Source organism: Pinus tabuliformis, chromosome J (assembly GCF_031772625.1).
Source record: "Pinus tabuliformis cultivar Carrire ecotype Pingquan chromosome J, CPIR1, whole genome shotgun sequence".
NCBI lineage: Eukaryota > Viridiplantae > Streptophyta > Pinopsida > Pinales > Pinaceae > Pinus > Pinus tabuliformis.
The window spans coordinates 913,146,687-913,174,568 of record NC_142295.1 but is presented as its reverse complement, the minus strand read 5'-3'; the positions used below and the strand labels follow the sequence as shown (position 1 = coordinate 913,174,568).

The following is a 27,882-nucleotide window of genomic DNA, read 5'->3' as shown; positions in this document are numbered from 1 at the left end:
AATTCTCACTGTCCAATGAGATGTTGTAAAGCCTTCCTCCAAGTATTCAAGTTTCACATTTGTGACTCCCATTGATGTGATTTGATGGTCCCACCTTGAAAGATGCCAAATGTTGTTGACCAGTTTAAGGGGAATATTCAAATGTAGAATTTCTATTGTTTCCATTGCCATCACAAACATCTAACAACTTATTTTCAAACTTACAATCCTTGATTCATGATTTTGTCTCTTCTATAGCAACATCAATTACATAAATTGACTTAAGCCTTGTGGAACCATCTCTAATAAAGGGAAGAACACTCCACTTCGTCGTTATCTTACCCCACTTATTTAAAATATGGTGTTCTGTACCAATCATAGTAGTTGGTCTTATAATGGTTGCCTCTGGAAATTCTCTAAGAATTACATCCTATGCAACTACTTTTGTTCGTTGTTGTTTAGATGGTGATGTTGAATATGCTCCAAGAAAAGATAATTGTATAAGCCTCATAATGCCTCCCTGCACTTTAGCTATCTTTTCAATATGCTTAGAAATAACTACATTGACCTCTTCAAAACTGAAATTGTGCGTCTCATACTCTCTACCAATTAGATTGATGATAACATTAGACTTTGCCATCACTTCCTTGATTGAGCTCTCATCCCATGGATTATATTTCATTGGAAAAATTTGTCCTAGATCATCAATAAGTTTCAAATGGTTGGGTGAATCCTACGAACCTCCAAAGGGAACCATAACTTGAGAATCTATCTTAGCAAGTTGTTGCACAACATATTGACCTAGGAAGCTTGTGGCTCTAAAGAAAATTGCAATGATACTACTGACAGACGATCTCCTTAGAATATTTCACCTGAGATATGTTCACCCAAGGTTGCACCAAATGATGGACCCCCAATACGATAATGGAAAATAAATTTGACAGGGTAGTGCTTGAGATAGTGGGGCACAAATCCCAAGTCTGCAAATGTTAATGCATTTGGAGACACCACATTATCAACTAAAAGTGAGTGCACATAATCTTGGTTAAGGACCTCAAGTATTGGAAGCATAAATGGGACTTTGTTCAACAATAACTCTCTGGGTGACGAAATAAGCCCAGCAAGCGGGATAGGAATTTTTATGAAACAAGGCTCTTCTCATATCATTTCAAACATCAAGTGGACCAGTTGTTCTATGGTGAACACCTCTAGGCCCCAAGCTCATAAGTCCTTCCCATAATCGTGTCATCATCTTTCAAAGCCGCAATAATAGCATAATCTATTTCTAGGTTGATGATACAGTTTCTAGACCATTGTCTCCAATACTATCAAGGACCCAGGTATCACGGGAGAAAAATATTGCAAGGATCCAAATAATAGCTAACTTTATTTTCGATGCAACAAAGATTCCCTTGAAAAATCAGCCGTATCAAGTTTCAGTAAACCTTCACTTTATTTTATTTCCATTGAATAAGTGGTCACAAAAATATTTAGTCGAAGAAGATAATGCATCATGATGCCTGGTTAGATTTGTCGTGTTCTCCTAGCCACAAGCCAGTTTGGCAATTCTGGGGTTTTTCTGTTCAGCTAAGATCTGACACTTAGATCTGATTCGATGAATATTCAATCATCCCTTCTGATGAATTTGGATCCTTGCACAAAGGGTGTCAAGAAAATTCTTGAGATGGCATCCTCACAATGGCATGATACTTTTCCTATGGAATTCTCAGATGCACGTTGTCAATATCCATTAACTTCATTTTGAATTCTAAAATCTTGTCCTAGTTGGGGATTTTGAACATGAACGTAATGGTGTCACCTCTATCATCGGCCTTGATGGTGATGATGTCATCATTGCTGACGCACTTGATCATATTGGCCATGTTAGTGAGGTTCATCCCCATGGGCATGTTTTGGTCGCAGTGATAGTGCTCGAAGCCCTCAGATCTGAACAAAAGGGAAATGAACAGGGAGAAGGTTGTGGCCAAGAAATTGAAGTTAGAATTTTTTATGAGCTCCTTGATGGACTCTAGCATCTTCTTCAGATGACTCCCCTGCAGAAGCATTAGTTCCAACATTGTTACAGCGAACACAAATTCTAAGAGAGGATGACTCTTTCCCTTGTGACAGAGCTCGAGAGAAATTTAATTCATTCCATAAGTAGAAAAATTCCATGTGTTTGAAACATGTCTCCTCTTGAAACAACCTCATGGGGGTGCCGACTGATTTGTTTGCCAAGCCCCGTTGTGATCAATTCACAAGTTGTAGTAACTCATGGTTTGAGTATCGGTGCCCACACAATCATTCTCGTCCAACTTAGACTTCAACAACTTGTGAGTGTTGGGAGTAGGTCCACCATATGGGAAATGAAAAAGTAAGAACAAAACACTCATGCCTAAAACTTCCTATAAACCCCCCCAAAAAAGTACAATCAAGAGACAAGAAAAATAAACGCAAGTTTACACACACCACCACAATAATTCTTTCAAACTCAGGTTCCCATGAAATCATAACCTGACTCTGACATCGCTGATCCAAATCTTGGGGGGGTGCCAAGATCTGAAAATTTCAAATGGAAGAAAAAGAGGAGAACACACAGGAAACAAAACCACAAAGAAACTTTTTATTAAAACATAAAAGAACTGTAACGACTACATTGTGGTGGACAATTAGTCCTTTTACAAAATGAGGCTTGTTACTTATAGCCTTATTGAGTTATAATACCATGGGTGGAAGAATACCATGGGTGGATGTGTAGAAATTTCTTGTAGATTCAAAATGATAACTGTAATTTACTAAAACAATTGACTTGACTCTACTCTACTCATCAGCGGAAACAATAAACAATCGATGAAATCACAAAGAATACAAGAGAAATAATTCAGTCACACATATCACAATGATTTTCTGGGGAAATCCACAACTAAAAAAACCTTTCTATCTGTATATTACATTAATCAAGGAATCTGGATGAATACAATATGCTATGCTCAACCTTGAGCTCAACCTGCATAAGTATTTTCTATCCTATGCCTGATTGACTACCTTTGGCCAATACTTAGCCAAATTTCCAAGCCTCCAAGCTCCTCATTCCTTGTGTTGTTCCTCAAGGAATTAGCCCCTATTTAACGGGGAAATTCCTCAATTATGAATTATGCAATCCTCATAGGCCTTCCTCTGACTGCATGCACCATTTGTTTAATTTAGATGATTTGACAACTGATAGTACACTGTCTGTGAAATCCAATCTCAACGAGATCTTTCTCTGATCTAATATGCATGAGTTAATCATATGGGTGAATCTTTAGTTTATTGGATGATCACTTTAGGCAACACCACACTCGACTGTAGGCAACACCACACTGCACTTCAGGCAACACACCACTGTACTACAAGCAACACCACACTACACTTCAGGTAGCACCCCATTATACTTCAGGAAACACCACCCTAGTATAGGCAACACCCTACTCCTATAGGCAACACCTCACTACTGAAGGCAACACCCCACTACTAGACCTCCCACTAATTCCTCCGTCACTTGAACTAGTTTCACTGACTTTAACTCAGTTAGACTGAATTAACTAATTACAAATCAAAATAAACTCAACTAGTGTTCCTAATTGTAGGAGACACTCTACATGACTCTAGTTAGACCCTCAACTTGAAATAACTAATCCAACTAAGTCAAATTAACTTGGTTAACTATTACAAGTTGTCATGAGAGGTGGAATTACAAATTTATTCTCAATTTAATTCAAGGACAAATTAAATTAGAATTTTTTTCTTGATGCTATTTTAAACATTTCTTGTTGTTATTTTCTACACTCACTCTCAATAAGAAATTAATTCACATCTATCCCAATCTAGTACCTTTGGAACGTTCTACATGCAACTCTTGTCACTGTTGTTGTTGCTACTACAACATCTGCAACTAAAAAGAATCCAAACAAAATAAACTGAATCAACTGTGTCTGCAACTGTCTACTGGGAAAATTGTGTTGCTGCTAACTGTACTACTAAGTCTCCTGCTTTGCTTTCAACTTTTCTCTACACTCCTTAGTATATGACAAAAATTGATCCTCCTGCTACTGAATATTGTGGGCCCCTGTAGAAAGGTTGTAGGTTTTAACCCCATACATAAATTAGCTGCATACGAATTCTAAAAATATAAAATAAACAATGGTGAGAGCATAAAACAGATATACACAGATATCTTCCCCCAGATCCCAAAACCGGGACTACCGGATTGATTTTTCATTATGTTCCTTTCAATGTTACGATACATATATATACATACTGAAGCATCCAAAAACCCCAATCCATTAACCCTGGATTAGAAAATAACCGTAATTCCCTTGACCAGATCTACAAAATACCATGGTCAGTAAACTATCATGCCCAAAACCATGTGTGAAATCCATGCACAAAACCATAGGTAGGTCTGCCCACCTAATATAGGGTCCAAAAAAAATTTCTCGAAGCGCTGCCCCAGACCTTGTGCAGGGAGGCTACCACCCACTTGCATACCCCTCAACAAGGGGTGTAGCCACCCCCCCCATGTGACCACCCGACGCAACGTACAATGGTAGTCATGGAAAGAATTTAACACAACCCAACAAAGGTAATGATCCATGATACAAAAAACACCTCAATGGATCTTGCCCTATTTCTAAGACTCTGGAACTAAGGTTTCATATCACCCCACCTCACACCTGGAGGTATGGATGCATGTACTCCCTCTTCCCACTTGGCTCAAAACTTTCCCCTACTGGAGGTCTCTGCTTGAGTGGATGTCTCCACTCAGCCTCCTCTCTACTTCTCCAATTGTGGCTACTCCACAACTTGCTGATTCTACTTCTGAGGCTGCATGTTGAGAGGTAATTCATGCTCCCTCTCAACCACCAAGTCTCTAACCTTTGCCTTGCTCCTTAAGGATTTGCATGGATATTGTACCTAAAGTGCATACAGGTTCTTGACTTGCACACTGATCTGTTCAATTGTCTCGTGGCGACGTGTCTAAGGAAAAAATTTCCTTTGTTAAATATCACAACGTAGCCACAGTCTTCCAATACTGTGACATAAAAAATATTCTTCTTTAGTCCTGGAACATACATCACATCTATGAGTCTGAGAGGGGAGCCATACTCCCTTTGAAATGTAAGAGTACCAATACCGGTCACGCTTTACGTCCTGTCATATCCAAACTCTATGTTCTGCTCGAGGTATTTCTCCTCCAAGTCACTGAAGAGATTTCTTTTCCCCATCATATGGACTGAGGAACTGTTGTCAAGATACTGCATGATTCCCATTATAGTGTTTTCCATTAATGAAATGAGAGTAAAATCAAGTTCTAACTGTGAAGCTAGAGCTTCACCCACTTCTGCTACTGCAGGCTCCTTCTTTCTTATTTACTTTTGTGGCCATTTCGTGGCATAGTGCTTGAACTCGTGACAATGAAAAAACTTTATGTTCGACAAGTCCTTCTTCTTGTTGTCCTCCTCGCCATGTAACTTCTTTCCCTTGGATTTCTTTTCTTTACTAACTAATGCAAATTTTTCTTCCACTTCTTTGGATGAGGTCCCATCTCTGGTGTTCCACCCAATCTCTTCTTGCACTAAATCGAACCAAAAACACCCCCTTTGGTATATTCTCCCTCCCATTAACCGAGTTCTGGTAGTTGTTCCAACCCTTGGGAAGGCCTAGAAGTGTTAGGTTCACCATATCATCTTCAGAAACTATAACATTGACACTTCCAATCTCATCCCGACAATGGGTGAACTTGGTCAAGTACTTCAGTATTGTGTCGCCTTCTTCATCTTGATATTTCTGAGCTTTTCCTTCAGCGCCAGCTTCTTGTGGTCAATGCTGTTTTGAAACAGGTCTTTCAAGGTCTTACCATGGAGGTTCAAGACAATATTATCTCTAATACCTTCTAGGATAATCCTTCTCACCTTTTCCACACACTTTCTCCACTCTACTAGATCCTAAGCATCAACTGTTGGAGGCTTAGGAATATCTTTGTCTATGAATTTCTTAAGCCCGTTTTCTTCCAACACTTCCTCCATCATGTCCTTCTAAGAAATATAATTTGAACTACCCTTAAGGGCATATTCGAGTCTCAATCCATAGAATGGCATCTTGTTGGCTCTGAAGTATGATACTGCAAATTTAATTTCTCCTGCAAAAGAAAAACTCACATTCTCCTATTCTATAATGAATTCTACTCTGATACCATGTAGAAATTTATTGTAGATTCAAACTACTAATCGTAATCTACTATAATAATAGACTTGAATCTACTCTACTCATTAATGGAAACAATAAGCGATCGATGAAATCATGAAGCATACAAGAGAAAGAATTGAATCACACATAACACAATGATTTTATGGGGAAATCCACAACTAAAAAAACCCTGCTATCTATATAGTGCATTAGTCAAAGAATCTGGATGAATACAATATGCTATGATCAACCTTGAGCTCATTGTAACAACCCTAGTTAAAAAATCCATGTAAATCTTATAAGACCACGGTCATGGGAGACGTATTCCAAGATGAATGGTGGGCAAAGACATCCTAGTGTGGGTGTTCATTTTGGTTATTTTGGATAAGGAAATTGGAAAAGGAAATGGATTTTGAAATGCAAAATGACATTTTTGGCACATTTATTTATGAAAATAATGGAAATTAGGAGAAAAGGAAGGTGAAGGGTCACAAGTTGCATGTGAGGAGGAAAATGAAGGAAAATAATGGAAAATGAAGAAAATAGAGGCCTCATTCATAAAAGGCTTCTGAGGATCAATACACAGACTTTTGTCAGTTTAGTTTTGGAGCTCTCTCATACTCTTGGACACTTAGAGTTTTCTTGGAGCACTCTTGGAGAGTGTGGCATACTTGGAATTTTGAAGCAAGAAGGAAAAGGAAGAGCAGGAAAGCACAATAGGACATAAGGATCAACAACTACAATGGATTTGGCTTGCAGGTACCGAGTTGCATGTATGTTTTCCTCACTAGTTTTGGCATGCATGGCATATGCATGTGGATTTTGATCATGATTTGTCATGGCAGGGAGGATTGACAATGGATTGCCTTGCCATTTCTTGGATAGTCATGGAGATTGTGGGTTTATTTCTTTGTTTTATTTTGGTTGGTTCTCATGTTTCCTTTAGCTTGGGTCGATTTATTAGTTTCTAGAAGCCCTGGTTGGAAAAACGCTCTGGAAACCCTGTAACAACTTGGGTTGAGTTACTAGTCCTGGAAGCCTTGAATGGACAAACACTCTAGAAGCCCGACAATAGATGTGAGTTGAGTTACTACTCCTAGAAGCCTTGGTTGTTATGCTCTTGACCTGCGAGAAGATACCAAAATACCAAATATGCGAAGAAATATACCCAGAACACAGAACAATAAGAAATAATAGCATGTATTTTATTATTCAGAAAGGAAAGCAATGTTCACTTGCCTCTTCGAGGGGGCAACCTCCAATAGAGTTGGGCTCAATTACAAAATAAGACATGACGCTCCTCAAGGGGAGTCTATATCCTTTATATAGGATTCATACATGCAATACCATGGGTCAGTACCATGGTTCTTATTAATACCATCTTTCTAATACCATGGCCCATTTGCAACTAACTGTGGTCCCTTCTTTAAATGCAGGTCAACCACTTACAATTACTAATATGGGCTTTATTGACTCTTTAACTAACTATAACTATGACTCGACCCTATTACATAAATAATGGGGTTAGGGTTGGACCCTAATATTAGTTGGAACAAACGCTTTGGAGCCCTAGAAGGTTTGGATAGAGACCAATCTGATGATGGTTTTGTGATGTCTGACCATGAGGTGGAATCATTGTTTGATGGGTTGAGGTGGATGGCCTCTAGAAGCCCTGGACGGTTTTGGATTGATGTGTTCTGTGAGATCCCATATTCATGCTTCGAATATGGCACGGGGGTGAATCGCTGAAGAGAGATTTGACTCAACCATTCTACGGTCGGGTGGAACATGGAAGTCCCATCTGGGGTTTGGATTTTGCATCATCAATATGAGGTTATTTCTCCTTGTATTTCTATGAATATTATACTGGTTTATATGTGGATCATATGGCTATGATTTCCTTGGTATTTCTTTTGCTATTATGTTGGTTATGTATATGTTTTATGACAATAGCTATGTATGGCTCTCATCATGTTTTTACTTGTAAATGGATGAACAATGTATCTATGACCTAATGGATGAAATGATAGCCAATGTGTTGAGGCATCAATGATTCTTAGCGATTCTCAGCTAAGTATGAGACCCCTATGCTTAGATATATTATTTACACCTGTAGATTACATATGCATGATATGTTTAACGAAATTCCTATCATGGCTAGTAGGGGTCCAATCAAGGTCTTATTCAATTAACTACATTTGTATTGTCATTTCCCTGTTATCTTACTATTCTAAAGGTGTCATTCAATTTTGGGCAGTGACTTGGGCTCTGGCCTTAAAAAAATGGCTCAAATCTAGGGGACACTGGCACAACAATGAGCAAAATAGTCCCTAGATGCTAGCATGCCTTGTCATGAGAGCATCCAGAGCCTCCTGGACACTGACAGGCCTATAGCATGGGAGTGTCTAGGGGTCAAGTGGTCTAAAATCTTAGTGGGACCCAGGGGCTGATTGGCAGAAAGGTTAGGATGGCTCCTGAGGGTCCTGATGCTGATGTTGAAGGTTAATATAGTGTGTTTCCATCAGTTCCACTTCCTTAACATGACTTAGGAGTTCAAATCATATCATTGTGGCCTCTCATCACATGTTTACCCCGATTGGCCGGTTACTTGGGTAGATGTGGGAGGAGGGTGTTACAGAGTGGTATCAGAGCAGGTTGTGCTCTCTTTGGGTCATATTTGATACTACAGAGTGGTATCAGAGCATGGTTCACCCCTTAGACTGGATGTGCTATGTGTGTTTTTCATGCATTCATGTCGGTTGCATGTGTGACTCTCATGATTGTACTCCATGTGCTTATTGCTTTTGCATGGTGTTGATCATGGTTGTAGTGATGTCACCATATGGAAGTTGATGGTGTTTTTGTGGGATACATCGTCATGAGTGTATGACTGGTTACATGTCATTTACATGTATCATTCTTGTATGCTTGGTTACGTGTATCATTCTTGTAGGCTTGGTTACAAGTATTGTTCATTTATGTTTGATTATATTTGTTTATGCTTGTTTGTTATGGATTACGCATTGCTTATGCATGTTAATTTTTTGCATATGGTCAAGTGTACAATGATGTAAATGAGGTCGTGGTATGCATTATTGATGAGGTCATGCATTGATGACTGGACCCTAGCTAGAATGATGGTTGAATGGTTATAGGCTTATATGTTATGTTTCTATATGATGTCATCATTATGTTATACATGTATCATGCTAATTTGTTGATATTATAGACAAGGTAACCTCCCCGAGCTATGCTAAGGTATGTTGGTTTATTGTGATTTGGTTTAGCTGACATGATATACCTTGTAGGAAGAAATATCCAATGGATAGTAATATGGTAGACTACAAAGACTCTCCCTATGAATTAGATGAGTAGTATGGTGTTAGGAATTCTTCCGATTTGGCAGATACACTGAGAAGATTAAAAGAAGAAATAAGGAGTTGTAAGGCAGATAATGACAAAATCATACAGACATAGGAGAAGCTAGCAGAGGTAAATGCAGTGATACTTCAAAGTTTGTCATATTTACAACGACAAGAACCACGTCGGATTAGCCATGAGTAGGAGGACAAAACTAATGGGGCATATGGTAGTAGTTTACATGGCGGTCACAGGCCGAATATAGATGACACAGTGAGATATGGCAAATTATTGGACACTCTGGATAGGAGAGGGGATAGACACATGTACTATTCTAGTTCTGGTTCAGATGGGCACTATGATTGTCATCGTCATCATCCTTATATGAGGAGTGATAGGGGATACTTGACAGATGAGTTTAAGAATGCAAAGCCACCTAGTTTTGATGGAGAGATGAAGAAACCACAAGATGCAGAGGCATGGTTGCTTGACATGAGGAAGTTCTTCAGGTTACATGATTACTCAGAGAACATGAAAGCTAGAGTAGCTACATCCAGTCTTAAATGGTAAGCATACATTTGGTGGGAAGATGTGAATAATGTCAGATGTATTCATGAGGAGGACTTGACTTGGAGTGAGTTCGATAGGTTGTTCAAGAAGAAGTATATGTAGAGTCTAGATACTTTGATGACAATGCAAAATAATTCTATGAACTAAAGATGGGATTGGTAACAGATGAGGAGTACACTAGCAAGTTCTTGGAGCTACTAAGGTATGTGCCTTACCTCACGGAGGATAAGTCCAAGATTTAGAGGTTCATTAATGGATTATCGATTACATTCAAAGACAAGGTTGAGTCCAATGAGCCTAAATCATTGGAGGAGACCATCTGAAAGCTAAGGCATTGTTATGAGCAATCGAAGCATAGATCTGAGACTAAGCCAAACTGGAAAGGTAATGGAAAGAACAAAGGAAAATGGGACAGAAATCGAACAAGACCTCGGGGTACAGGTAATAAAGAGAATGTAGTGCCATCTAAGAAGATCAATGCATCAAAAAAAGGATAGGGATTTCGATCCGAAGAATAGAATAAGGATGTAGGCTAGAAGCCTATAAAGTGTTGGAATTGTGGGAAATCATCACAGGAGAGCTTGTTTGCAAAATCATGGTGGTAGGCCTTAGATATATAGTGCACAAGACGCAAAAACTGTTGGGGATGTTGGTCAGAGCATTCCTCGTATCTATGCAACATTGGATAACAAACAAGTAGACCATTAGGCATCTATCATTGAGATGGATGGTAAGCTTTGTGATCAAGTTATTTCTATTTTGATTGACCCTAGATCTAATTATAGCTATGTTAGTCCTGACTTGGTGGATAAGTGTGGTTTGAGTAAGGAATTGCATGCAAAATCTTGGTTAGTGCAGTTGGCTACAAGTACAAAGAAGCGAGTTCACCATTGGGTAAGAGCTTGTGCATTTGATTTGAATGGTATGCCTACCACATCACATTTGAATGTATTACCGTTGGGATCGTACAGTATGTTGTTGGACATGGATTGGTTATACCTTCATAGGACCAAGGTGGATTGTTATTACAAAGCTATTAAGTGCTCGGATGACAATGGAGAACCTAGAGTCTTACAGGGAAAGAAGAAATCCACATCAGTTAGGATGGTGATGGCTATGTAGGAAAAGCGTCGTCGTAGGAAAGGGTGTGTGTTATTTGCAGTGCACATTTCTAGTGACAAACGTAAGGAAGTTGAGGATGTGGATGTTTTGAGCAGGTACGCAGTTCTACAACAATTCCAGGATGTATTTCTTGTGGATATTTTAGAGTTGCCACCTCACAGGGAGGTGGAATTTTTTATTGAGTTAGTTCTAAGGGCAACTCCAACATCAAAGGCACGTTACAGGATGAGCACACTTGAGTTGGTAGATTCGAAGTTGCAGTTGAAGAAAATGTTGGACAAGGGATACATTAGGCCAAGTGTATCACCTGTTATCACTCAGGTTGTTCCCTTTGACTCCTAAGGGAATACGGCCAAGGTAACCACAAACCAATATTTTAGTTGCAGGTCCTAGCCTACCTGCAACCAGAGAGGGCTCTCTCTTTATGATTTAGCTTTGTTTGGCGAGATGTTAGGCTAGTTATGAAGTGCGGAGTTTGTTTTAAGTTTGGTTGGATGGATGGTGTCATTCAATGGAACAGGGTGCAAATCTAAGAAGTTCAGTCCATTGGGAAATGGAGTCCACGAGGATGAGCTGGATATGGTTTCTTTGACAAAAAGAGGTGCTACAGAGTAGGGAATCAGTCATGGAACAATCTGCAAGCTGAAGTCAGACGGAATGGGGTCAGAGGTGAAGGGCAACTAAGAATCCTTCATCTGACAAAGGGAAAGTGAATGATTAAGACCAAGAAGCGATTAAGGATTTCTTAGCCTGCAATCAAGATGCAAAAACTAGGGAAACAAGAGCAATTAAGTATTCAATATTTGTGCTAATTTTGAAGAAAACATAGAAAATAACAGAGATTGAACACAGATTACAGTTACGTAAATTCTGGGCTATTCCTTTTCCCTGATATTTAGATTATGAAACATGTGTGATATAGAAAGACAGAAATTGAAGACACAAGTAAGAGAAAGACTTATTGATCCACAGAATGATTCAAGAATTCTGTAACATAGCCCCCTATCATCAATCCCACATCCAGAGTTCAGCAACAATGCATTCCAGCGGCCTTTTATTCAGAATATTCACAGAGTTACAGCACAGTTCAGAAATGAAATAACAAACCAACAGCAACCAACCCTTAAAACATTGTTTAGGGAGGTATTTATAAGCAAAATATCTACAAAACAGATCTGTTAAAAGATCTAAGGAAATAACTGCGATTAACCTAACTTCTACTGCAATTAATGTAACAAATATCTATTTTGAGCTGTGCTGGAGGCAGCTGCATCAAAACATGAGTTAATATGTGTCCTTTTGGCTCTGTGCTGTTCATTCTGCAATAACTGCTTCTTGATCTCTGATCCGCTGCTCTTAGGTGGCTTTAATGTGCATTAATCTTGATCTGATGAGCTTTTAATGGCTTTAAACTCTCCACCGATACTCTTTGACTTACTGCGATCTTCTTTAATGCTCATCTACTTTGGCATTAAGTCTTCCACTGATACTCTTTAACTGATACACTTTTCGGCTGTTCTGATGCACTTTTTCTTCACTGATACACTTTAACTTTGCAAAATCGCCCTTTCCTACCACTTTATGGAAAAAAGGAACAGCTGTGGTGCTTTCTGTGGGCTTTAGAAGGTTTATCGGCGCTGGCCGATCAAAATACCATAAAAAGGGAGTAAAAACTGCATAATAGAGGAGGATTTGTGGACTGGTAGCTTGTGCTGAGGCCGTGCTCGTTGTCCGGAGCAAATTTGGGCCGAGGCGATAAAAAATGGTGAAGAAATGACTAAGCTTCCTTTGAACTGGAAGCGCGCGTGGGCGCAGATTGAGAAATATGAGGAAAATAGCCTTTTTACCTTTATAAGGCAAAAAAACACTTTACACAGGAAATTTGAGCTTTGCGGGGGCGGGAGCGATCACTGTAGCAGGGAATACATTAGGGCCGTTGGATCTAGCGAGAGAAGATCCAACGGCTGCGATTAGATCGCAATATCGCATCAGAGGGGTCATGGGGGCAAAGGCTTTATATATAAGCGATGGAGCGATGAGATATGGGTCGTTAGATGAAGGGGGGATCGGACGGCTGACGCGCAATCGGCATATAGCATCGGCGGAGGGCGAGAGGTCGGGACTTATATATATGTGATAGCGAAATGGGGGCTTGCGATAGCGATATCGCTTTCGGGTGCGATAGCGATATCACATCGGAGGATGGATCAGAGGAATGAACTGGGGCACATATATGTTGCGATTGCCGACTGCGATAATCGCATCGGAAGGGGTCCAATGCATTGGAGAAGGGAAAAATGAGATCAGAGGAAGGTTAAGTGCATTGGAAGGGGTCCAATTGCATGGAAAGAGGGTTTTTACTAAGTTTCAGGTAAACTTAGTAACTCCCAAAGCAATATTTATGGTTATATTTCAACCAAAGGGGGGGATATGTATATAAAGGGGATTTTTAACATATTTTTAGTATGGGGAGGGGAAATAAGGAGGGATTTACATAATAGAGTTAGCAATTAATATGAATTTTGATCAGAAAGCGCTAAGCATAGAAATCTTAGGCTACAAAGGGGAAATAGGACTTATAGAAGAAATATGAGCACCTTTTAAGCAAAGCAGATCTTTACTTAGGCAAATGTTATGGAATATGATGAATTTTAGAGATATTAAGCAGATCTTAACATCTTTAGGGAAAATTAATGAATGATTTGGGGAAAAGGATGAAGGGGAAGTTAGTCATGCCTCGCTTGAGCTGCTCCAAGGGAAAATTGCCTTGCACTTGTGATCTGAGTAGATTTAACACTTGGAAACACAAAATTGATCACAACTCTTCATTCTGCAACCTCAAAACTACCTACACAACCTACTTACCTAACATTTTTTCTTCTCTTTGTTTGGGTGCACTTGAACTAGCAAACCCAACTTTTCTTCTTTTCTTTTGGTTATCCTCCTATCTAAATCTATCCTTATTTCTTCCTGGGGCTCAGATTAAGCTGTTGAGCACCCTTGATTCTCTACCTAACTACTAATATGCCAAGATTAAACAGTTTGGACAGATTTTTATTCTCTATCTCTAAAACAATCAATTTAAACCTAGGGAGGCCAAGATTAAGCTGTTTGGCCTTCCCTTAACTGTGACAAAATTACTGATTGCATAATTTTGAAGTTCTTCAAATATGGAACTTTTGCAGCATGGAAAAGATGAACATATTTGGCACTTCCACTGTCAATCATGAAATATGAAACCTATTGTATAGGAGGCTAACAGTGGCTCCACTTGGGGATGGCTTTTCCTTGTGAAAAGTCAAGAACAGCAGGTCAGATGGCCTTATCTTCAACTATTTGCTGTAAACTGAAAACTTCCCTTTGCTGGTTGCCTTATTTATGAACATGACAGCATACTTGAGGAGCTTAGGGCCTTCTCTTCGGGCTTCAACTGCAGCAAGTTGCTATCCAAACAAAAAACCAAAAATCCTACCTACTTACTCTATTTCATTGAAAACCAGGCTGAGTTAAACAACACAAAAGTGCCAATAAAGCCAATCAAGCAATTGCAGAAACAAATGAACTGCTTGACTGACAGTCAGTGAAATCAGAAACATTATTCGATCATGTGCCCTCATAAACAAAATTGTGACATAGCAAGGCCACTGCTGATGTATTTGATCCTCATAGAGAAAACATGTTAAAGATTTTGAGTTGAGAAGAAGCTCTATGTAATCTGCTATAGGATCAACAAAAGCGTAATGTGTGATAGTTTCTTCTGGGCCTTCTTGGTCTGATTGAATAGTTGTATCCTTAGTAATAAACCCTGCAATTAATTTTTCAGTCTTTGTCTTGAAAGCATGATTATCCTCAATCTGTAAGTCAGAAGGTAGTACAATTTCCTCATGACTTGGAGAAGGAAGATTTTGTAAGAATTCTTTAGGATCGCGAAAATCATATGACTGAATTTGAGAATGCAAGAGTTCAATTTCATTTTCATATTTTTCAACAACTAAATCAAGAAAATACATTTTGACTTTATGAGGGACTTCTGCAATTTTGACCGCTAACAACATCAATCCTAAAAATTCCTCATCAAGCTCAAATTTGGATAACCCCTCCCTGGATTCATCTAAAGCTTCATCAAATGAAAGATCTTCCACAAACCCGGTCATCCTGTCTTACTGTTAATGCTTTGAAATGGGATTATTTGGTTGTAGAATCGCTCTGAAACTTAAAGATTTCTCTTTCAGGTTCGTTCCTCCAGTGGAGTCTTGATTGTAAAAATGATGTGGAGTCGCCAGGTGGATGATTTAACCTTTGGTGTGTCTAATCCCTGTCCACCAACACAGATCAGATCTAAACGTGAAATAATTCTGAAGAAAAGGAGCACTTTCTCTAGGAAACAAGATTTTTTCGAGATTTTTATGATTATTTTGATTTTTTTTTTGTGATTTTTTCAAAAACGATTGTATTTGAGTCAAGGAACTGATCAAGTCTTTGGATTTGGAGTAATAAACAAATGATTCAGATCCCCAGCGGAGTCGCCAATGATGTTATCACTCAGGTTGTTCCCTTTGACTCCTAAGGGAATACGGCCGAGGTAACCACAAACCAATCTTTTAGTTGCAGGTCCTAGCCTACCTGCAACCAGAGAGGGCTCTCTCTTTATGATTTAGCTTTGTTTTGGTGAGATGTTAGGCTAGTTATGAAGTGCAGAGTTTGTTTTAAGTTTGGTTGGATGGATGGTGTCATTCAATGGAACAGGGTGCAAATCTAAGAAGTTCAGTCCATTGGGCAATGGAGTCCACGAGGATGAGCTGGATATGGTTTCTTTGACAAAAAGAGGTGCTACAGAGCAGGGAATCAGTCATGGAACAATCTGCAAGCTGAAGTCAGATGGAATGGGGTCAGAGGTGAAGGGCAACTAAGAATCCTTCATCTGACAGAGGGAAAGTGAATGATTAAGACCAAGAAGCAATTAAGGATTTCTTAGCCTGCAATCAAGATGCAAAAACTAGGGAAACAGGAGCAATTAAGTATTCACTGTTTGTGCTAATTTTGAAGAAAACATAGAAAATAACAGAGATTGAACACAGATTACAGTTACGTAAATTATGGGCTATTCCTTTTCCCTGATATTTAGATTATGAAACATGTGTGATATAGAAAGACAGAAATTGAAGACACAAGTAAGAGAAAGACTTATTGATCCACAGAATGATTCAAGAATTCTGTAACATAGCCCCCTGTCATCAATCCCACATCCAGAGTTCAGCAACAATGCATTCCAGCGGCCTTTTATTCAGAATATTCACAGAGTTACAGCACAGTTCAGAAATGAAATAACAAACCAACAACAACCAACCCTTAAAACATTGTTTGGGGAGGTATTTATAAGCAAAATATCTACAAAACAGATCTGTTAAAAGATCTGAGGAAATAACTGCGATTAACCTAACTTCTACTGCAATTAATGTAAAAAATATCTATTTTGAGCTGCGCTGGAGGCAGCTGCATCAAAACATGAGTTAATATGCGTCCTTTTGGCTCTGTGCTGTTCATTCTGCAATAACTGCTTCTTGATCTCTGATCCGCTGCTCTTAGGTGGCTTTAATGTGCATTAATCTCGATCTGATGAGCTTTTAATGGCTTTAAACTCTCCACTGATACTCTTTGACTTGCTGCGATCTTCTTTAATGCTCATCTGCTTTGGCATTAAGTCTTCCACTGATACTCTTTAACTGATACACTTTTCGGCTGTTCTGATGCACTTTTTCTTCACTGATACACTTTAACTTTGCAAAATCACCCTTGCCTACCACTTTATGGCAAAAAGGAACGGCTGCGGTGCTTTCTGCGGGCTTTAGAAGGTCTATCGGCGCTGGCCGATCAAAATACCATCAAAAAAGGAGTAAAAACTGCATAATAGAGGAGGATTTGTGGACTGGTAGCTTGTGCTGAGGCCGTGCTCGTTGTCCGGAGCAAATTTGGGCCGAGGCGATAAAAAATGGTGAAGAAATGACTAAGCTTCCTTTGAACTGGAAGCGCGCGCGGGCGCAGATTGAGAAATATGAGGAAAATAGCCTTTTTACCTTTATAAGGCAAAAAAACACTTTACACAGGAAATTTGAGCTTTGCGGGGGCGGGAGCGATCACTATAGCAGGGAATACATTAGGGCCGTTGGATCTAGCGAGAGCAGATCCAACAGCTGCGATTAGATCGCAATATCGCATCGGAGGGGTCATGGGGGCAAAGGCTTTATATATAAGCGATGGAGCGATGAGATATGGGCCGTTAGATGAAGGGGGGATCGGACGGCTGACGCGCAATCGGCATATCGCGTCGGCGGAGGGCGAGAGGTCGGGACTTATATATATGCGATAGCGAAATGGGGGCTTGCGATAGGAATGCTTGCGATAGCGATATCGCTTTCGGGTGCGATAGCGATATCACATCGGAGGATGGATCAGAGGAATGAACTGGGGCACATATATGTTGCGATTGCCGACTGCGATAATCGCATCGGTGGGGCATCATCGGGGCACATATATAAAAAGGGCCAACAATGCTATTGAGACCTCCGACAACGATATCGCGTCGGAGGGGGGGGGGAATGCAATCAGAGGAGGGTTTTTAATGCATCGGAAGGGGTCCAATGCATTGGAGAAGGGAAAAATGAGATCGGAGGAAGGTTAAGTGCATTGGAAGGGGTCCAATTGCATGGAAAGAGGGTTTTTACTAAGTTTCAGGTAAACTTAGTAACTCCCAAAGCAATATTTATGGTTATATTTCAACCAAAGGGGGGATATGTATATAAAGGGGATTTTTAACATATTTTTAGTATGGGGAGGGGAAATAAGGAGGGATTTACATAATAGAGTTATCAATTAATATGAATTTTGATCAGAAAGCGCTAAGCATAGAAATCTTAGGCTACAAAGGGAAAATAGGACTTATAGAAGAAATATGAGCACCTTTTAAGCAAAGCAGATCTTTACTTAGGCAAATGTTATGAATATGATGAATTTTAGAGATATTAAGCAGATCTTAACATCTTTAGGGAAAATTAATGAATGACTTGGGGAAAAGGATGAAGGGGAAGTTAGTCATGCCTCGCTTGAGCTGCTCCAAGGGAAAATTGCCTTGCACTTGTGATATGAGTAGATTTAACACTTGGAAACACAAAATTGATCACAACTCTTCATTCTGCAACCTCAAAACTGCCTACACAGCCTACTTACCTAACATTTTTTCTTCTCTTTGTTTGGGTGCACTTGAACTAGCAAACCCAACTTTTCTTATTTTCTTTTGGCTATCCTCCTATCTAAATCTATCCTTATTTCTTCCTGGGGCTCAGATTAAGCTGTTGAGCACCCTTGATTCTCTACCTATCTACTAATCTGCCAAGATTAAACAGTTTGGACAGATTTTTATTCTCTATCTCTAAAACAAGCAATTTAAACCTAGGGAGGCCAAGATTAAGCTGTTTGGCCTTCCCTTAACTGTGACAAAATTACTGATTGCATAATTTTGAAGTTCTTCAAATATGGAACTTTTGCAGCATGGAAAAGATGAACATATTTGGCACTTCCACTGTCAATCATGAAATATGAAACCTATTGTATAGGAGGCTAACATCACCATGGGGCACATCGATATTGTTTGTGAAGAAGAAAGATGGTACTCTCAAATTATGCGTTGACTACAAGAAGTTGAACAAAGTGACTATCAAGAACAAATATCCATTACTAAGGATTGATGACTTGTTTGCTCAGTTGAAGGGAGAAGAAGTGTTCTCAAAGATTGATTTGAGATCCGAATATCACCAGGTACGCATCAAAGAGGAGGACATTTACAAGACAACTTTCTAGACCGGGTATGGGCATTATGAGTTTGTTGTAGTTCCATTCGGTTTGGCTAATGCTCCAGCTATGTTTATGTGCTTGATGAATAGTGTGTTGCATCCGTATTTGGATAAGTTTGTTTTTGTGTTCATTGGTGACATATTGGTATATTCTAAAAATGAGGAAGAGCATATTGAGCATTTAGTAGCAGTGTTGAGGTTGTTGAAAGAGCATCAATTGTATGCTAAGCCCAACAAGTGTAGTTTCTTCATAACTAAGGTACATTACTTGGGACATGTTGTCTCCAAGGAGGGCATTGCAGTAGATCCATAAAAGATAATGGCAATCATGGAATGGGTATCTCCTAGGAATGTAGACGAGGTGAGATCCTTCCTGGGGTTGGAAAGTTATTACCGAAGCTTCATCAGGAACTTCTCACATATTGCTTCTTATCCTATCACATCATTGCAGAGAAAAGGTAAGAAGTTTGAGTGGACAAAGGAGTGTGAGGCTAGTTTGGAGCAGCTTAAGCATTTGTTAACACATGCACCAGTGCTAAAGATTGCAGATCCAGACAAAGATTTTGTAGTATGCACAAATGCTTGTAAGAAAGGACTTGGTGGATTCCTTATGCAGGATGGACAGGTGGTATGCTATGAGTTACGAACGTTGAATGAGCATGAGCAGAACTACCCCACACATGGTCTTGAGTTGGCATCAATCATACATGCATTGAAGATGTGGAGGCACTATCTTTTGGGCAGGAGGTTTACATGATCACATTGGGTTGTAGTATCTATTTGACCAACCGAATCTGAATGCAAGATAGGCTCGGTGGTTGGCTGCGATCAGTCAGTTCGATTTTGAGATTAGAAACATAAAAGGTAAAGAGTGTTGACCTAGATTGGCATTGATGTCAATATGGCAATGTTCTGGATGATTAAACAATGATGTGAAGCCAAGCAGAGCGGATCCAAGAAGAAACGGGAGCAAGAATTCAAGGAGCAAAGCCATCAGAAGAGGAACACATCAGAGGAGTATTGCAGAATATCGAAAGTCACAGGAGCTATCAAGAGAATCATATTGGAAGAGTTCATCGAAAACATGTTATCGGAAGCCATCATCAAGCCAAAGCGTAAGAGGAAGAGGTCATTGGAAGCAAAGAGGAACGTATCAGAGTAGAGAATATTGGAAGTTGTCAGTCGTGGAGTCGTATTGGATGGAATTAAGAGATGAATGGCGGAGATGAGTTTTCGTTCTAGTGGAAAAGGAATTCGGAGGAAAGTCGTGGAGCCGTCAATGGTAGAAGCTCTACAGTCATCGGAAGCGAATCAATTCAGGGCGTTAACCAAGACGAAGGGTAGATTTAAAGCTATAAGCAGAATTTCGAGCGGATGCAAAATGGTAAGTGTTATTTAGAGGAGAGCGCCTGATTCCATTCAATGGTTGACACGTAGCAACTAGAGGAGAGAGAAAAATCACTCATTTCGGGCGGGTAACTCTCGTGCAAGTAGTCCACCCAAAATCACTATAGACCGTCGAATTTTGGGGGTTGAAATCTACGGTGGAGAATGGACCCAAATGCACCATTGTAATATGCCCTAATGTCTGCCGCGTCGGGGGTATGTATCGCAAGTGTTTAAGGCCTTGTCATATTAAAGCTCCGATTTTGATATCGCAAGTCTCAAAGGGATGCAAACCTGCGATTGCGATATATATATATATATATATATATATATATATATATATATATATATATATATATATATATATAGATATATATATATATACACGAACCCAACAGGTGTATTAACTTATGTTTAATGTAATATCACATCTAGTTCAATCATAAGTCTTTAAGGAGTGTAAGGATATAAACTACCGATTGCGATAAGGCGATGGAACCAAAAGAGTTATTAACAACTGGTTAATAACATAATCGCATCCGTTCTATCGGCAGCAGGGGAATCGGCTACCGGCCATCAGCTGTACTATGGGCATGATTTATAAAGACCTCTGGAATGTTGCGATTACGATTGTGGGTTTAAAGGAATAACTTCGACTGTTCATGAATGTTGCGATTGCCGTAAAGAATAAGTATATTGTTTGAATAATAATAAAGATGGCCTCTCTTCCTAATTAATGTGTCCTGTGAGTATTGATGAATTCGAAGAGACAGAGGAAGCCGAAGAGTGAGCGCAAAGGAAGCTGAAAGATCAAGCGAGCATTGAGGAAGCTGAAGCTCAAGTGAGCAAGGAGGAAGCCAAAGGTCAAGTGTATCAAGCAGATAAAATAGAGAACAAGGAAAGTTTAGGGTGGTGGGCGAACTGTAAGAAACAAAGGAAGTCGAAGTTCTGGCAGAAGCAAAAGGAACAGGAGGACAAAAGTAAGTCATAGGTCCAGCAGGGTTGGAGCAGAGAATACAGCCAAACAGATCCAGACAGTTTACAATAGAGGGTTGGAGCCCTTCAGGTTGGTGCCTCAGAATTGAAAGGATTGGTGTCCTGGGAGTTGGTGCTCCTAAATTCAAGGTTGGTGCCTTGACAAGACAGAGTTGGTGCTTTGGAGGTTGGAGCCTCACAAAGAGTCCAAGTTGGTGCTTGGCAACTGATTGAAACCATATATATATATATATATATATATATATATATATATATTACTTGATTTATTGCAAAGATCATATTAATAAAAGCATCTATTCCTATTATCTATTTCTGTGTTCCAAATATAAATGTTTTTAACTGATAAAAATAATAATTGAAAAGAAATATTGATTCACCCCCCCCCAGTATTTCCAACAAAGAGAACATGGTGGCAGATGCCCTTAGCAAGTGAATACAGGTAAATCACTTAGTAGTTATGAGCTCCTATGGGACAAACTTACATGATAGGATTTTGTAGGCAGGTCAGCAAGATTTCAGGTATATGGAGATTGTGCATAGGTTGCAGTGGAGTTCGGATAGTAGTATATGTACAAGTATAGGTGGTGGTACATGTACATGTATAGTTGGTGGTACATGTAGAGGTACAAGTAGTAGTACAAGTACATGTACATTTCGTGGTACAGGTATAAGTACAAGTGCAGGTGCACAAGATGTGGACTATTGCCTTACAATAGATGGATTGGTTAGATTCAAAGATAGGATATATGTGCTAGACAGTTGTGAGCTCAAGAAGGTGATCTTGAGGGAGTTTCATGCAAAGCCATATTCAGGTCACCCAGGCTATCAGGAGACATTGACCACAATGAAGAGATTTTATTATTGGTTGAATCTGAAGAAAGATGTAACATAGTTTGTGGCTAGGTGTTTCAATTGTCAGAGTGTGAAGGCATAGTGTAAACATCTAAGTGGACTACTACATCTGATTGTGATTCCAAAATGGAAATGGGAGGTCATTTCCATGGACTTCATCGCAAGTTTTCCGAGGACAATGAGACAACATGATTTCATCATGGTTGTTGTGGACAGGTTAACAAAAATTGCGCACTTCATTCTAGTGAAGTGTACATTCTCAACTAGCGATGTAGCACATACATTCATAAGAGATGTGGTAAGATTGCATGGTGTTCCAAAGAAGATTGTGTCAGACATGGATGCAAAGTTCACTTCCAAGTATTGGAAGGAGTTATTTGCAGGCTTGGGTACAGATTTGGCCTTCAGTACAACTTATCATCTGCAGACAGATGGACAGACTGAGAGGGTCAATATGATATTGGAGGACATGTTGAAGATGTAGTACGTAAAGCATCAGCAATGAAAGTGGGAAGAGTATCTTCAACTGGTAGAGTTCGCTTACAACAATGGGTATCAAGAATCTTTGAGGATGAGTCTATTTGAGGCATTCTATGGGTGGAATTGCAATACTCCTATTAGTTGGAGTGATCCCGTTAACAGGGCGTTGATTGGATTGGACATGTTGGTGGACATGGAACAAGAAATGCAGGTAATCAAGAAAAATCTAAAGGCATCACATGATAGGCAGGAGATCTATGCAGATCGGAACAGGTTATTCAAGGATTTCCAGGTTGGGGAACATGTGTACTTGGGCATCAAACTGAAGAAGATCTCCTTACAGATTGGATCATGTGCCAAGCTAGCACCCCGGTTTTTTGGACCCTTCATTATTATTGAGAGGATTGGGCCAACATCCTATCGAATTGCACTGCCTCTAATAGTGAAAATCCATGATGTTTTCCACGTGTCATTGCTTAAGAAGTATGTTAACTATGTTGATCATGTGATTGATTGGTCTATATTGTAGGTGGAACCAGATGGATAATTCCAGCCGGAGCCTCAATGTACATTGTTGAACAATGTGCTCATGCTCCAGAACCGAGCAATCAAGCAAGTTAAGGTGCAATGGAAGAACTTTGGGCTCAATGAAGCTACATGGGAGATGGAAGATCTGATGCAAGCTATGTTTCCTTCTTTGTTTTCTGATTGAGGCAAAGCAGTTTTGGTATGGTGTTTTGGTATATGTCTTGGTATATGTTTTAGTACATGTTTTGGTGATGTTTGGTATATGTACATATGTATATGGATGTAAATACCGCCATGAGATATGTTATAAATATCCAATAAGTGGTATGGGTGTCATGTCATTATGATGTTATGTTATTTATGTTTTCATGTTGGTTTGCTTCTCAGCAGGTTGATCATTGTAAATAATACAACGAGCTAAGTTATAAAGCTCCCTCGACAACATGTTTTGCTTACAATAGTTTTGTGGTTATAGGTGTTGTTGAACACCGAGGACAGTGTTCCCCCAAGGGGGAGGGTTATGTAACAACCCTGATTAAAAAATCCATGTAAAATATATAAGACCACGGTCATGGTACACATATTCCAAGCTTAATGGTGGGTAAAGACATCCTAGTGTGGGTGTTCATTTCGGTTATTATGGATAAGGAAATTGGCAAAGGAAAAGGATTTGGAAAGGAAAAATGGAATTTTTGGCACATTTATTTATGAAAATAATGGAAATTAGGAGAAAAGGAAGGTGAAAGGTCACAGGTTGCATGTGAGGAGTAAAATGAAGGAAAATAATGGAAAATGAAGAAAATAGAGGCCTCATTCATAAAAAGGCTTTTGAGGATTAGTACACAAACATTTGTCTGTTTAGTTTTGGAGCTCTCTCATACTCTTGGACACTTAGATTTTTCTTGGAGTACTATTGGAGACTATGGCATACTTGGAGTTTTGGAACAAGAAGGCAACGGAAGAGTAGGAAAGTGCAAGAGGACATTAAGATAAACAACTACAAGATATTTGGCTTGTAGGTACCGAGTTGCATGTATGTTTTCCTCACTAGTTTTGTCATGCATGACATATGAATGTAGATTATTGGTCATGATATGTCACTGACATGGAAGATTGCCTGGATTGACAGTGGATTTCCTAGCCTTGCCATTCCCTGGATAGCCATGGATATTGTGGGTTTATTTATTTGTTTTTTTTGTTGGTTCTCATGTTTCCTTTAGCTTGGGTTGAGTTATTAGTCCCTGGAAGCCTTGGTTGGGAAAACACTCTAGAATCCCTATAACAACTTGGGTTGAGTTACTAGTTGTGGAAGCCTTGGTTGGACAAACGCTCTGGAAGCCCTTGGTGGGTTGAGTTACTAGTCCTGGAAGCCTTAATTAGACAAATTATCTAGAAGCTTGACGATAGTTGTGGGTTGAGTTACTAGTCCTTGAAGCCTTGGTTGGATAGCTATGATGGTTTTGTGATGTCCGACCATGAAGTGGAATCATTGTTGGATGGGTTGAGGTGGATGGCCTTTGGAAGCCTTGGATGGTTTTGGATTGATGTGTTCTATGAGATCCCAAATTCATTCTTGGAATATGGCACGGGGGTGAATTGATGAAGAGAGATTTGGCTCAGCCATTCTACGGTTGGGTTGAATGTGGAAGTCCCATCCCGGGTTTGGATTTTGCATCATCAATATGAGGTTATTTCTCCTTTTATTTCTATGAGTATTATACTAGTTTATATGTGGATCATATGGTTGTGATTTCCTTGGTATTTATGTTGCTATTATGATGGTTATGTATATGTTTTATGACAATAGCTATGTATGGCTCTCATCATGTTTTTACTTGTAAATGAATGAAAAATGTATCTATGACCTAATGGATGAAATGGCAGCCAATGTGTTAAGGCATCAATGCTTCGTAGCGATTCTCAGTGAAGTATTAGACCCTTATCCTTAGATATGTTATTTACACCTGTAGATTAAATATTCGTGATATGTTTGACGAAATGCCTATCATGGCTAGTAGGGGTCTAGTCAAGTTCTTATTCAAGTACCTGCAAATATACTGTCATTTCCCTATTATCTTATTGTTCTGAAGGTGTCATTCAATTATGGGCAGTGACATGGGATTTGGGCTTGAGGGCTCAAATCTTGGGGACACTAGCACAACACTAAGCAAAATAGTCCCTGGACGCTAGCATGCCTTGTGATGAGAGCGCCTAGAGCCTCTTGGACGATGGAATACCTATAACATGGGAGTGTTGGAGGGTCAAGTGGTCTAAAATCTTAGTGGGACCCAGGGGCTGATTGGCAGAAAGGTTGGGATGGCTCCAAAGGGTCCTAATGCTGATGTTGAAGGTCTATATGGTGTGTTTCCTTCGGTTCCACTTCTTTAATGTGACTTAGGAGGTCGAATCATATCATAGTGGCCTCTCATCGCATGTTTACCCCAGTTGGATGGTTACTTGGGTAGATGTGGGCGGAGGGTGCTACAAGTATTTTCTATCCTCTGCCTGACTGACTACCTTTGGCCAATACATAGCCAAATTTCCAAGCCTCCAAGCTCCTCATTCCTTACATTGTTTGTCAAGGAATTAGCCCCTATTTAATGGGGAAATTCCTCAATTATGAATTACACAATCCTTATAGCCATTCCTCTCACTGCATTCACCATTTGTTTAATTTAGATGATTTTACAACTGATAGTACATTGTCCCTGAACTTGAATATTAACTGGGTCTTTCTCTGATCTAAAATGCATGAGTTAATTATGAGTGAATCTTCAATTACTAGATGGTCACTGCAAGCAGCATCACACTCGACTGCAAGCAACACCACACTGTACTGCAGGCAATACCACATTGCACTTCAAGCAACACCCAAATTGTGCTATAGGAAGCACCACACTACACTTCAGGAATCACCACACTATACTTCAAGAAGCACCACACTACTACAGGAAACACCCCACTACTACTGGAAACACCCCACTACTATAGGACGCACCCCACTACTGGACCTCCCACTAATTCCTCCATCAATGGGAACTAGTTTAACTGAATTTAACTCAGTTAGGCTTAATCAAATAATTACAACTGAAAATAAACTCAATTAGTGTTCCTAATTGTAGGAAACACTCTACATGACTCTAGTAAGACCCTACACTCGAATTAATTAAGCCAACTAAGTCAAATTAACTTATTTAAATATTACAAGTTGTCATGAGATGTGGAATTACAATTTTATTCCTAATTTAATTCGAGGACAAATTAAATTAGGATTTTTTTCTTGATGCTATTTTTAACATTGCTTGTTGCTATTTTCAACAGGATGCCACTATCCATTCAGATCAATTTATATGTCGCAGTCGCTTGAGCCATAACCATATTTCATCTGTTTGACTAAATTAACATCTCTCTTGTATCTCGCTGAGAATGTATGCATTGTCTGTTGTTCTTACCCCTTTTCCCACAAGCTTTCCCTAAGAAAATTTTCTTATTTCATAATCCTTGGCATGAAAGATGATATCATGTCCTTCGTCACATATTTGGCTGATTCTTAGAAGATTGTGTTTGATTCCTTCAACAAATAATGCATTTTTTGCTTTTCCTTTACCATTTATGAGACTCACTATGCCTTTTCCAACAAAATTAGTAGATTCACTTCCAAAAGTCAGATTTCCATCCTTCTTGTTTAGTGAGATGAAATTATTTTGATCACCACTCATGTGCCTAGAACATTCACTATCTACAAACCATTTTTTCCCTCATTTTTTGTGCACAAAGGTAGATCACACTTTTCAGGGGTGGATTCTTTATTCTTACTTCTCCATGCCTTTTCTCTTGGTTCTAGTAGACAATTTTGTGCTTCATGGTGTGGATTATTGCATTTAGAGCATTCTAGACTATACTTTGAAAGAGGAGAAAATGATTTGTAAGTCCTGATTTGGTTTTGTCTCCTTGAATAAATAGTATTATTTTGGTAGTCAACATTATTGCCTCCATAAGCCTGGCAATGATTAGCTTGATGACCAAAATTTTTAAAAAAAGGTAATAATGGCCAAGGAAAATAGTTTGATACCTGTTAGTATAAGCTTGGCTTGATGTGACATTCTTCTCTAGATAAGATAGATTCTCATTCCTTGTATTATTGTAAAGAAATATTTTTGGTATGTCATTTAGATAAAACTTCTTCTCACTTCTTGGATGACTGAGAAGAGAATCAACAAACTTCTTGGTTCTTCTTCGTAATGGGCATTAGTGTTCTCCCTTGAATTAGATGATTCACCTATATAGCCAATTCCTGATTTGTCATGTTGTAGTCTTTAAGAGCTGAGGACGACATCTAGTGTTTGATAACTTTTCAACCTTTTATTGACCTTATCCAATTTTCCTTTTAGAGGGACTACTTCAGCTTCTAATTTCACGTAGGTCTATTCCTTTTATTTTAGCTTGTTGTTCAATAATCCTTCTATCCTCTTTGCTTCTTCTTTTTTGGTTTTGAGAGAGATGATTTCTTATGATAATTTTCCATTCTTTTTCC

At 39.2% G+C, this 27,882-nt stretch overlaps 1 pseudogene; it reads right to left on the bottom strand.

Annotated features, from left to right (window-relative positions):
- Window positions 1-214: 214 nt before the first annotated feature.
- LOC149229708 (NADH dehydrogenase [ubiquinone] 1 alpha subcomplex subunit 9, mitochondrial pseudogene) overlaps window positions 215-27,882 on the bottom strand; it is a 54,664-nt pseudogene continuing 26,996 nt past the window's right edge.